Source organism: Rhinatrema bivittatum, chromosome 1, assembly GCF_901001135.1.
Source record: "Rhinatrema bivittatum chromosome 1, aRhiBiv1.1, whole genome shotgun sequence".
Taxonomy (NCBI): domain Eukaryota; kingdom Metazoa; phylum Chordata; class Amphibia; order Gymnophiona; family Rhinatrematidae; genus Rhinatrema; species Rhinatrema bivittatum.
Genome location: NC_042615.1, coordinates 417620392 through 417634497, shown reverse-complemented (window position 1 = coordinate 417634497; position 14106 = coordinate 417620392). Strand labels below are relative to the sequence as shown.

General features: G+C 41.6%; 1 protein-coding gene across 2 annotated transcripts in view; it reads left to right on the top strand.

Annotated features, from left to right (window-relative positions):
• Positions 1-14106, top strand: part of PAX5 (paired box 5) — a 752119-nt gene that overhangs the window by 242939 nt on the left and 495074 nt on the right. The window lies entirely within an intron of this gene.

Here is a 14106-nt window from a genome sequence, read left to right as displayed (position 1 = left end):
AATCGTGGTCACTCAGGTGAAATAACAACATGGGAAGATTTAACTCTAAGACACTGTTAGAGGTGGTTCCTGGTCTTCTATTCCAGACCAGGGGGTTACATAACTTAATAGACAATGTGCTTCAATAGAGCATTTATAAACCTCATCAGCAGTTAGCACCTATAGAAATGACTTAACTGTTCAAGTATTATTGGAATAACAATCATTCAAGTTTAATTAACAGTTTTTTAAGAGCTGGGAGTTCTTGTAGTTAATATTGTATCAAAAAAGCAGCATAGAAGTTAAACATGAGGAGGGCAATTTTAAAGTCAAGTTTTTTTTTAAAATTGCCCCCCTCCCCCCGTGTATACAGCTTAAAGTGTACATTCTCCATGACAATGCACATACTTTTAGTCGCAGTGAAAACGGGCAGCACTGGAGGCAGGATTGGGATGGGAAAAGTAAAGTTCAAGTGAAGATTTAAACATGGGCTTTATTTCCTGGAAAACAACTTATTTAATGCCCAATATACTAAAGGGTACTAAGTCCAGTGTTTTGCAGGAGCTAAAGCCAACACAAGACCCAATCACCCATGCATACCCCTCTGTGAGAAAGATAAAAAAAAAGCCCCCTGGGGTGACACCACCCCATCTGTCCCATGCTGATGGAAGGCACCCCATGTTGGCCTCTCCCATCCATCAGATGTAGATTAAAAGTTCCTAGGGGCTAAACCTCTCATACCCCATCTGCCTGATGCCAAAAGAAGGCCCTTCTAGGCTGACTGAATCTCCTCCTCAGCCTATTCCGTTGGTGGCCTTTCAAAAGCTGATGGGGCAGGAAAGAGCACTCCTATCCCACTAGCTCTGCCATCTTAAATGCACCAGCCAATCTCAAGCAATTAATTGCCCCCAAGGGTGGGGACAGGTGGATAGACCTGGTGGAGAGGGGACCTTCCATCAGCATCAGGTGGGTAGGGGTGGAGTCAGCCACGGAGATCTTTATGGGATCAGCATGAGACGTCCATCCTGCCATCTTCTCTTGGCTGGTGCAAAGACATATTCCAAGGTGCATCTCTCTCAGTGAACCACAGTGCTGTTTCATCTGTAGAGCGAGAACTCGGTGCTCAGCAGAAAGCAACACTGGGGCTAGCAATGCTTTCCAGCCCCCAGGCCACTGTCTCTAACTGTCACTTCTTTGACACCACTTTTGCACCTTTTAACAACCCTATACAATACCTCTTTTTACTGTTGCTCCTCTGTCTCCTCATTCCAGCCATTGCTATAGCCACCCTTTTGCTTCCCTCCATCTCCATTAGTCTTTGATTCTTAATCACCCCCCTCCCCCCACCCACACACACACTGTTACGGCTATGGCTGCTGTGCAACCGCCTCACCACCAGGGGTCCCTCTAGTGCTGGCTCTCCTGACAGGCCCAGTCCATCTACCCTGTCCACTCTATGTTCTGGGCTGTCCCTTATAACCCTGCCTGACAGTTCCCTCGGTGCTTCGGCATCGAGCTCGCCTGGGTTCCCTGCTCTAGCCTTCCTTCCTTGCTTGCTGTGCGTTTGGTCCCTGGACCTTGCCTTGCCTTGCGCGGCCTTCGGGCCTCATCCCTTGCCTTGCCTTGCCTTGCCTGGCCTTCGGGCCTCATCCCTTGCCTTGCCTTGCGCGGCCTTTGGGTCTCATTCCTTGCCTTGCCTTGCACGGCCTTCGGGCCTCATTCCTTGCCTTGCCTTGCCTTGCGCGGCCTTCGGGCCTTATTCCTTGCCTTGCCTTGCGCGGCCTACGGGCCTTCTGACCTGCCTTGCCCTGCTTACTGTGTGTGGCCTACGGGCCTTCTGTGTGTGTGTGTGGCCTATGGGCCTTCTGACCTGCCTTGCCCTGCTTACTGTGTGTGGCCTACGGGCCTTCTGTGTGTGTGTGGCCTACGGGCCTTCTGACCTGCCTTGCCCTGCTTACTGTGTGTGGCCTACGGGCCTTCTGTGTGTGTGTGGCCTGCGGGCCTTCTGACCTGCCTTGCCCTGCTTACTGTGTGTGGCCTACGGGCCTTCTGTGTGTGTGTGGCCTACGGGCCTTCTGACCTGCCTTGCCGCTTACTGTGTGTGGCCTATGGGCCTTCTGTGTGTGTGTGGCCTACGGGTCTTCTGTGTGTGTGTGGCCTACGGGCCTTCTGACCTGCCTTGCTCTGCCGCCTGCCCTGACCCAGCCTGAACCCAGACACTGCTATTTGCCGCCTGCCCTGACCCAGCCTGGACCCAGACACTGCTACTTGCCGCCTGCCCTGACCCAGCCTGGACCCAGACACTGCTACTTGCCGCCTGCCCTGACCCAGCCTGGACCCAGACACTGTTTCTAGCCATTCCTGTCTCTCTCCACCTGGAGCCACCCTTCTGGGTGGTGTTCACTACCCCTGAACACAGCCTAAGCGTAACACACACACACACACACAATTCATGTGACTAAGATTTCTTGAATCCCTCTCTAGTTGCTTCTGGTCCATCATTCCCCCTCCTCATGCCACAACTGCTGCTGTTGCTCTTCAGGTATTCCATCATCTCCATGACCTTCTCCTTGGGTCCTCCCTTATTCCTCCATTCATGCTGCTGGTACTATTCCTCCAGTTCCCCGATCCCATGCCACTATTCTTAGGCCCTTCCTCCTGTCCATCCTAAGCCCCTTTGGATGCTAAACTCTCCAGTGTGCAGCTTAGAATAACATCACGTTGTGCTGTCTGAGGAGGTACGGTTTCAAGGTTTATTTACAAAAGGAATTCTTTTTATTGATATTCAGTGCTAGTCATAAGTGACTAAGGGGAAAGTGAAGTGTGCAGGGCAATTTTTTTTTTATTTGCTAGTATAATTATCAGCCTTCTTGAATTTCTGTTTAACTTCAGAAAATATACAAAATTACTTTTGCAAACAAATTTTATAAATGCTTTTTTTCTTTATCCATTTTCTCCATTGATTCCTATGCAGCTGGATAACTTTTGATCTTATTTAACTGGGGCAGCATGGTGATTGAAGCCTGGGCAAGCATTTTTTTATTTCCTAGCTGTAGTTCAAACAGAGTTCATGGTAGGAGCTTGTTCAGTGAACTTCCTTCACCAAATTATATACTGCACATTGCTAAGGTAAGGAAATCCACTGTACATATTATGACACGAATAATGAGATTCATGCAGATCATAATGACGTTAGTAGTGTATTGCTTGATTTAGAGTAGAGCCCAGTTTAATATTCTGTGTAAAGAATGTTTAATTTCCTGAGATAGCAGAATCTCTAAACCATGGTTTTTAAACATGAAGTTTAATTCATTTTTATTCACCAAATATCCTGAGTGATTTTGCTAGAAATGTTTCTAACTAATGTACTGATTGAGCTCCTAGACATTCATAGCAAGTGATATTTAAGCATGCCTAGATCTTACTGATTTTTTTCATGAAAACCTTTCCTTGCACTTATACAATACATATTTTTGTAATTGTATTAAGATGCACAATACAAAAGACAGCAAGCTAGTTTTCTCTGACTGTGCTTGGTGAGTTCTTGTAAACTTGGACAACAGCCTATATACTATAGTTGGCAGAATCTGATCTCTGTGTATCCTAGAAGTGCAGAAGTGGGCCAGGTATATCCAACAGGTCAAGCTTTGAAATGAAGAAGCAATAAGCCAGTGAAATGGTACTATCACCGAAACATGATTGATCAATTGAATTCTATCAGAGACAGTGGACAGTGAGATTAACTCAGGCCTGATAGGTTCAATGAGTTAAAGCATGATGTTCATTTCAGCTTCATTTCACCAGTCTTTGCTTGTGAAATTGGTCAATCAATAGAGGTTGAAGATCATATATATATATATATATCAGTGACCATCTTTTAGGGAATATAATCTAGTGTAGTCAGCTCCTGACTCCTGCTGCCTTAGTAGTTAATGGAGACAGAGCTGAGACTCTATCAGTGCTATTGAAATGGTCTGATATCTTCTCCAAATGAAAAGTATTTTTGGAGCTCTGATGATTTATCTTTTTTCCCTTTTCCTTTCTTTGATCTATGACAAAACCATACCCATCTCGCACAGATGTATGTGCCTCACAGTATAAACTCTTTTTTTCTATTTGTATTCTTTTTCCTTGAAATGACACAAATAAAAAATGTATTGAAGGCTGAATGATAGCCACCATGCATAGATATTTAAGAGTAGATATGATTTCTTTCTTTTTCTTTTAAAGCAATTGTTACTTTGATTCTGGTAGGCAATAAATAACTGTACTACATAATATTAGTGGTGAAACTCGAGAGATGGTCTGGAAATGTAGTATAGTTAATGTTAAAACTAGAAAAAAAAAGGTCTTTGAATATAATATAGCAAAAACAAAGTCTTCTCCTCCTCTGTGCTAATCTACAAGCATGTTAAAAGAGAAAAAAAAATCCTTTTTCTGTTCCTGGCAATATTTCATTTGCTTCCTAATGCTTGAAACTCAGTGGTTAACATCTGTCTTTATTAGCCTGTATCTTCCTGAAAAGTGAAGTAATTAGGTGAGGTACAAGGTAATGGAATTGGACAGTATGGAATTGGAGATTCTGCTGACAGAATATATATCTTTAGCCACATGAAGAAAATGTGGTCATGTCTTTGCATCTTTTACTTGTCCCATTACTTAAAGTGTGTGTGTGTGAGTGTGAGTGTGTGAGTGTGTGTGTGGGGGTGGGGAGGGTATTGGTTCTTTGAGACTTTAATCATATCTCCTGCTCTTTTGTTCCTACCGGTAGTAGATTGTTTAAAGTTGCAGAGAATTGTATTAACCTAGCTGGAAATGTTGATCTGCCTGGGTTTCAATTTGGAGTCTTTGAGTATTCAACTTTTTGTTAAGAATCACACCTAAATACCCCACTGGCTTTTTTTTCTTCATACAAACTTTTCAGAAGCTTCCCTTTTCTATTTTTTTTGTGCACCTATCTTAACTAGATTATAAGCTCCAAAGAGAAGGGACTGTCTCATAAGGGGTCCATATTCATTTAGCCAGATAACTTGCAAGTTATTTGCTAAATTGTGACTTTTGAATTTTTCAGCCATTTATCTGTCTGCATTTTAGCTGCGTTACTCATCCATAACTTATCTGGCAAATTCTGGCCATGCCATAGAGAAGTCCTAATGTTAGCTGGTTAAATGTATCTGGCAAATAAGTTGTCAAGTATATTAGCTGTGCCACTGACTGTCCTGCACAAATTAGCTGGATAATTTTATCTGATTAATTTTGCTGCCTGGGCAGTGACTGCAAATGAATCTCTGTGTGTCTCTGAACAACACTGTGTATGTCTGGTATGTACTGTGCTATATAAATTATAATAATAATAGAAAACATATCTCATATACATGCTTTGGTCAGTACTGAACACAAGATATGCCAATACTGGGTTAGACCAAAGATCCACATCCTGTTTCTGACAATGGCCAATCTGTTCACTGGCAAATACCCAGCAGATCCCAAAGAGTAGATTCATTCCTTAATGCTCACTCCAATTGAGAAAGAAATATCATTCCTAAATCTCTTTGGCTAATAATGATTTATGGACTTTTCCTCAGGGAGCTTGTCCAAATCTCTTTTAAATTCAGCTATGCTAGATGCCTTGACCAACATCCTCTAGCAATGAGTTCTTCATCCTGATTGCACACTGAGTGAACATTTAGGATCACCACTATATGGCCCTATGCCTAAACCCTTTGAGCTAGGAGTAAGCGATAGGCAGCAGAGATTGCTGGAATGGTTTGCTCTCTACTGGTATAAAAGATTTTTCTTACAGTTCTCTTTCTCCAGTTGGCACAAGGGATCTTTTGGATGAAAGGTCCAGACAGCAAAGAGCAATCCGTACTTCTTGTTTTCCTCAATTTAGGGCAGGAATGGTGGCAGGAAAACTTCCCACCAGAACACAAGGCACATTTTCACAAAAAGACAAAACTAGAACTCTGTGATGTGTAATGGAGAGTAGCAGAATCTCCTCTACTCCTGGCCTTCCCAAGAAAGAAAACTCCCTGAAAATCCCCTGACTCAGGCTAAGTAGTAGGGATCCCCCAGAAAAACTGTCAAATCCCTTACACCTTTACTGGACAGGTTGTATACTAGTAAAGCAATCACCCCCTTCCTATTCAGTGCAAAACCCAAGCTGTGAGGCCTAGCACACCAAAATAGGAAGAAACTCAATTCAGGAAAATTAACACCTTCTTCTCTAATTGCTCACTCAAAATACCACCCCCAGCTATGATGCAACCTGCTCCCATCCAGAGTCTTCATCCTAGGGAGAAGAGATACAAGTGGGAGTCATGCAGTGTTTGAAACCCTGTTTTTTTTTTTGTCTGCCAATATTTTTGGAAGGGGATTTTCCACCCACAACTACCCACCTGGGAAGTCTTGCTTTTCCATGTTTTCTATGTGCTAGGGGGAGAATTCTTTTCCCTGGCCCATCTACTGAGAGACACTGGCACAGATAAGGACAATTGGGGACCTGTGATAACAAAATATTGTTCCAAGAACTTGTGTGTAAAGTACTGCCACTTGCTTTTGAATACTTGCTGCAGTTAAGTTTGCTTTGGACTCCCAACTCGAGTGTCCAGAGTCTTATGTTGGCACTCACATTCCTCCCACCTACAGTGAAGCGATTTCTCTCTAGGATAGAAAGTTACCCCCACACTTTGGGTCTTGAAGGAGTATTCTTTTCTCCCTCCTCCCTCAGAAAGAACCCAACACTGCTGAGGATGTGGAAGAAGAGAGAGAGAGAGAGAGAGAGAGAGAGAGAGGATCCCATGTGACCCCTGCTTTCCAGGCCCAACCACCAGAAGAAGGGCTACAATGCTTTCTTCAATTTGTTTAAATCTGCTATCTGTTAGTTTAATAAATTCTTCCCTAGTTTAGAACTATTTGAAAGACCATTGACCTCTTTAGTGGCTGCCATCTGGATCGACTCTATTCAGTTTATAAATATCTATCTATCTAATCTATCTATCTCTCTATTTGCACAATATTCTATACTGTTCCCTTAGGTTTGTGTAACCCATATGCATGATCCTACAATTTTTAGCATTACATCTTAGCTGCTTTCTCATGTTTAACATAATTTCCAGAGTTTCTACCCTGTTGCAGATTTTGGTATCATTTGAGTAAAGGCAAATCTTTTCCTGATAGTCCTTCCATAATTGCTCTCTTTTCAAGATAATTTATGAATGTGTTAAATAGCACCAATCTGAGTAGAGATCTCTGGGGACTCCACTAGATATATTTTCTTGTATTGTCATACAAATATATTTTTATTTATTTATTCAGTTCAGGGCGGGATACAAAGAGCACTCATATAAAATTGAGACATACATTGAGACTTACATATTCAGATGTACAAGAAAATGGTGCTGCCCAGCCCTGAGACCGACACCATCTTGATGTCACTTTGGCACTGATCTCAAGGTCTGGCGCTATTTTTAAATGGATGTGATGGGGCAACAATGAGTGGGGATCATTTCTGTCCCTTTCTTCTGGCAAGGCACCAGTAGGAGCAGGGAAGGGAGGCTGGAGAAGTCTCGAGATGCCCTGGCTGGGCTCAGTCTAGTTGAGTAGGCCTAGACTCTGGCATATTGGCAGCAGGTGGGGTGTCACAGGATCTGGGGAGCTTCTGGGAGACCCTGAGACGTGGCTGTGGGGGCCTAGGAAGCCACATTTTTTTAGATGAATGAAAAATACCAGGAAACATTAGGCTATTTTTGGACAAGACCATTTTCTGCTCATTTATTTCAGAATGAATCCAAAATAGGCTTTTCAAGTCAGATGTGCCATTCATTTTAAATGAATGCACATCCCTACAATAAAATGAGTATGCTGTCAGCACATGCTCTATTAACCCATAAAACTGTAGCTTCTATTTGGTAATCGTGTCTGAGAACTAAATAGCATGTATCGCTGAATGGCCCATGAATAGTTCTCTTTTCCTAATGGCCCAGCTCTCTTGCTGAAAACCTAAATAAAAGTAAACATGACAGCCTGTAAATGCTGAGGACAGAGGGAGCACCTGGATCCCAGGAGAAAAGTAGAAAGAAGACCTCCGGGAGAGTTAAAACCAGATCAAATACATGTACCTCAAATGTCTGCCAAGAAGAAGATAAATTGCCATCAGAAAGTGTGCTGGCCGGACCCAACAAATCCATCCCTTGGAAGCCAGGGAAGGAAATCTTCCAGTTGTGAGCCAGGACATGAAGAGCTGACCTTCTTGTGTCTTCAAGCACCCTGCCTCAGACTAGATGTTAACCCTTTAGTTCACATGCTACTTTAAGGTCTCAGCTATTTGGGGTTACAGATGGAGGAGATGAGGTGATAAAGCAACAGTTGTTGTGGGAGATATGAAGTAGAGTATAGGGGAAGAGACAGGAAATGAAGAGACTGAGCGAAAGAGAGAAGAAAGTCAGACAAAAAATAGTATGAAACACACTTGAACAAGTCCCAAAAAATTCCATGCATTTTCAAACCAAAGGTTCACCGATGGCAATTATTTTACAAACATGATTGCACACTCTGCACATTGTATAAGGCACAATTTTGTAATAACTATAAATAAAGTCCATTCCACAAATTCCAGTCAAAAACCATGACTGTGCTACAGAGTTGAACTGCATGTGTTCTCTGTCCTGTATGATCTCAGATGTGATGAACAGGTTTGTAAGAGAGAAAAGGGCTACAGAAGTTGATCTGTAAGTTCCCCACAGATGGCATGAAGCAGGAACTAGGAGGGATGCTTACAATGTAGCTTCTTCCCACCCAAGGTTGGATGTTCTTCTGCAGCCTTTCCACCTGTGGTCCTCTGAAATTGCCAAGTCTGCATGATTAGTAGCTTCAGGGGATGTAGCACGTTGTAGGTAACTTGAACTTGCTTTGCTGGTGTATGGAGTTGGCCATTGCTATTATTGCTGAAGTTATTTCGTCCAAAGACAACTGCAGGTGTTCTGAGATTTCATCATGAACAGCTGTCATGTTCCAACATTACAGGGTGATCATAGAAAGAATGAGAGATTTCTGGGTTAAAATTAAAGTTTATTTATGATGTACCACTTTTCACTAAAATCAAATCATACACACTATTTAGGGAATTTTTAGCAAGTGCAATAAAAGATTGTATGTATCACATCTTAAATGATATTTGAGCATGCACATTACATTTTTTTTAGCACACATATGCTAAAATAATATTTAAAGCGAGTTTGAGTATATAAGTCCCATGCTAGTTCACTATATTCTTGAAGTTCCATTGAACGCAGTGAGAAACAGAGACATTCCAAAGTAACCTGCAGTAAAATGGCCAATGGCAAGTGCTTCTCCTACTGTTTCTAGTGAAAGTAATTCACTACAGTACACTGTTCTTAATTATAAAGGAATAACTTTTATTCTTTTGATCTTCTAAACTACTCATGTGAATTCTTATAATACTATGCATTTTTCAAGTCACTTTATATCATAGGTTATTTATTTGATTCCCCCTCTACCCCTTTGTTCAATGTTTTGTCTTCAAAGCCCGATTGTGAATAACATTAGTTTAACCTGAAATTCAAAGCCAGCATCTCCACACTCGGTAGACAGGGGCTCACTGGCCTTTTGCTACTATGCAGCTAGCTACCAGAATTTTAATTTTATAAGTTATGGTTGACTACACTCAGCAATAGGTCTATTACATATCACTTGATTTGGAATAGAGGGTTTAAAGATACACTGTATCTTTATATACCTTTGTACCCTCATACACATCACTGTGTAGACCTATAAATATCAAATGCCACAAGTTCACGTCTCATCTACAGAATTGCAATGACCTGAAAATGTTTGTCTAGCTCAATACTTGGCATTCCTAATTGAAAAAAAAAACAAAACAATGTCCTAAATAGTCAAGCAGTGAAGTGCTATGGCTGAAACCGGAGAATGTATCTCTTGGATCTCCTAGGACCAACAAGAGGAGTTGATTTGTACAATGATGTAGAGACTGCTTTGTAGTAATCAATTCCTCTTGTTGGTACCTTACATTGATTCAAATGATAGAAATTCATCAGTCATAGCTAATTTGCAGTTAATTCCTCTGTGTATGTAAAAGCACCCCTCAAACCTGCTCCAAGTTGTAAGTGTATCCTCTTACAGTGATATATATATATATATATATATATATATATATAATGTCAATTTAACACTATATAGAGTGTCTCTCTCTCTCTCACTCTCTCTCTGCTGTGGGTATGAGTTAAAAGCAAATAATATGAATAATGTTCTGTGCATTGCAATATTTATCGATGTGGTAACTCTATAATTTGCCTTAACATGCCCATTTTTTTTTATCGCGGACACTATTTCCACTATATTTATTTATAGTATTTTCATGAATCTAGAGGTTAGCTGAACAAATAGCACTGAATATTGGTCTATCTGTCTTTTTTGGGGTTAAGACTTAATTTTATTACTTTTCACATAGATATTAACAGTCTAAACAGTTTGGAAGCTTAGAAACAACCCAGGTAACATTTATTTAGATTTAGCTCACTTCTTTTCATTGGTAGCTCAAGGCGAATTATATTCAGATACTGTAGGTACTTCCCTGTCCTCAGAGGGCTTACAATCTAAGGCCTAGGTTTACTAAGCTGAGATAAGGCCCTAATGCATGTAAAACAACATTTATTGCGGAATATGGCTGCGATATCACATGCTATTCACAATATTGCACAATATTTTGGTCCAAAACACACCCCTGTTATCATTAGTAGCATTGTGTGCAATCTACATACATAAATTTTATAAATCCATGCAGAGCAACTAATGCATAGAAATTCCTATGCAAATAAAATAATGCAGCAGTCTGAAAAAAAATATCAGCCTCATTATTTTAGTGCATTTGAAAGTGGTAGTGTTATTTTTCTGGGAACATCAGGATGTCCCCAGAAGGCCTCTTAAAGTCACAGGCCCAAAAATAACTACTACTCACACTGCTATGGATTTATCCAAGGGAAGTCTTGCTTACAAATCTGATACATTTTTTGAAGGGGTTAATAATCAAGTGGAAAAAACTGAGCTGGTAGATGTAGTATATTTGGATTTTCAGAAGGCATTTGATAAAATCCCTTATGGGAGGTTTCTAAGAAAACTGAAAAGTCATAGGATAAGAGGCAGTGTCCTTTTGTGGTCCCTACTTATCCAGCTAAGTAGCACTGAATATTGACCTCTTTATTTATATGGTGTTTATGAATATAATCTGCTTTGAAGTGCTGAAAACCAGAATATAAATCTAAATAAATAAATAGCAGACTGGTTAAACAGGAAACAGAGAGTAGGATTAAATGGTCAGTTTTCATAGTGGAGAAAGGTAAATAGTGGAGTGCCTCAGGGATCTGTAGGTGGACCGGTGCTTTTCAATATATTTATAAATGATCTGGAAAGGAATATGAGGAGTGAGGTTATCAAATTTGTGGATGATACAAAGGTATTCAGAATGTTAAAATACAAGCAGATTGTGATAAATTGCAGGAGGACTTTGCAAGACTGGAAGACTGGGCATAAATATGGCAGACGAAATTTAATGTGGCCAAGTGCAAAGTGATGCACATAGAGAATAAGTAACCCATGCTGTAGTTACACGATGTTAGGTTCCAGATTAGGGATTACCACCCAGGGAAAAGATCCAGGTGTCACAGTGGACAATATATTGAAATCGTCAGCTCAGTGTGCTGTGGCAGACAAAAAAGCAAACAGAACGTTAGGAATTATTAGGAAGGGAATGATGAATAAAATGGTGGATATCATAATGCCTCTGTATCGCTTCAAGGAGAAACCGCACCTTGAGTACTGTGTGCAAGACTGGTCACAGTATCTCAAAATATATATACTTGCACTAAAAAATGCACAGAGAAATACGATCAAATGATAAAGGGGATGGAATGGCTTTCCTATGAAGAAAGGCTAAAGAGGTTAGGGCTGTTCAGCATGCAGAAGAGATGGCTGAGGGGGGAAACGATAGAGGTAAAAAAATCATGAACAGGTAAATATGAATTGATATTTACTCTTACAGTTAATACAAAGATTAGGGGGCATTCCATGAAGTTAGCAAGTAGCACATTGAAAACAAATCAGAGAAAATTCTTTTTCACTCAATGCACAATTAAGCTCTGGAATTCATTGTCAGAGCATGTGGTAAAAGAAATTAGCATACCTGGGTTTAAAAAATGTTTGGATAAGTTCCTGGAGGAGAAGTCCATAAACTGTTATTGATCAAGTTGACTTAGAGCAGGGGTGAGCAATTCTGGTCCTCGAGGGCTGCAAACCAGTCGGGTTTTCAGGATATCCTTAATGAATATGCATGAGAGAGACCTGCATACACACTGCCTCAGTTGTATGCAAATCTATTTCATGCATATTCATTAGGGGTATCCTGAAAACCCGACTGGTTTGCAGCCCTCGAGGACCGGACTTGCCCACCCCTGACTTAGAGAATAGCCACTGCTTATTACCAGCATTAGTAGCATCGGATCAGAAGTAAGTTATGCGTGCCCGCCAGCCCCTGCCCCTCTTCCCTCCACCCAGACCATGCCCTCGGCTTGCCCCATTGAGACAGGCCAGCACTTCTGCACATACTGGGGGATATGTGCGTGGCTGGGCCATTGTTAAAATGCGCTTGGCGCGCTCAAGGCCCGACCACATGCTTAGCCCCCGGTTTTAGCGCGTGCAGTGCTTTGAAAATTTGGGCTTTAGTCTCTTGCAGGATCCTTATCCTGTTGGACTCTATGCCATCCCAGAGAAAAACAAGCCCCACCCTACCAAGGTGCTCCTCCCTATCTTTGCAATATAATTTGTACCCCGGTATAGCACTGTCCCATTGGTTATCCTCCTTCCACCATGTCTCTGAGATGCTAATTAAGTCTATGTCATCATTCACTGCTATACACGATACATTTGAAGGTAAAATTAGATATTATCCTCATGAATTTGACATTTTATCCCAAATGAGTTAATAAACTCTCAGCTGTATAAACATAATCTATATATTTCAAAATCTTGTGTTGGTCAGTCACATAGTTTCTGTGGCAATCAGGTAGCGCCTGGAACAGTGGAAGGTGTACTGGGCAAAGACAATATGCCCTGTCTGCACACACACATACAAACATAGACACACACACACACACCGGCATGAATGCAAACACACATACACACATAGGCACAGGTACATACACACACACACGCACACAGGCCCCCACCCACACATGCATAGGCACCCACCCACATATACAGGCATACAGAGGACATAGACAGACACAGGGACATGTCCCCATGCAAACATACAGGCATAGGCACACACACCCATAAGCACAAGCATGCATACACACAAACAGGCTTTATTGATCAGACAACCAGGCAATGCCATGTACTGTTCACTAATATGCTCTGTTTTGTGAAGCCCTGTCTCTCTCACTCCCAAAAACAGGGACAGGTAGGCATAGGAACACACATATAAGCATTCACAAACACACACAAGTTCACAAAAGTGCACACACTGGTTTGCACATAGGCTCACATATGCACACACACAGAGGCAGACACACACAGGCATGGGCACCCACATACACAGCCCCCCTCCCCTAAAACACACATATACACACATGTATGGGCCTCCCCCAACACATAGGCAAACAGACACAGGTACGCACATGCAGACAAGCATAGGCACAAACACAGGCAGGCACAGACAGACAGATACAGGCATCCATGCATATGCACACATAGGCAGAGGCCCACACACAGTCAGAGACCCTCACCCATCATTAACTAAAGCAGTCAATGTACTGAAGCCTGGCCACAAGCCAGAGTCCAAAAAATCTAGGCTATTCTATATTCTTGCCCAAAATGAGAATATTAGAAGTAAACCTGTGGTTTTCAGGTTTGTTCTAATCTTGAGTTTTCTTTTTTTTTTTTTATAAAGGGGTGAATCTCAGCCTGTTTCAGGATGCTTTGTAGATTTCCCTCTAACAGTGATGCAAATTTAAGATCCTTTCCTTAATGGACTTAATCAACCAAGAAGGACCAAGATCTAATACACAAGTTAATGGTTTCATCCTTGGCAGCAAT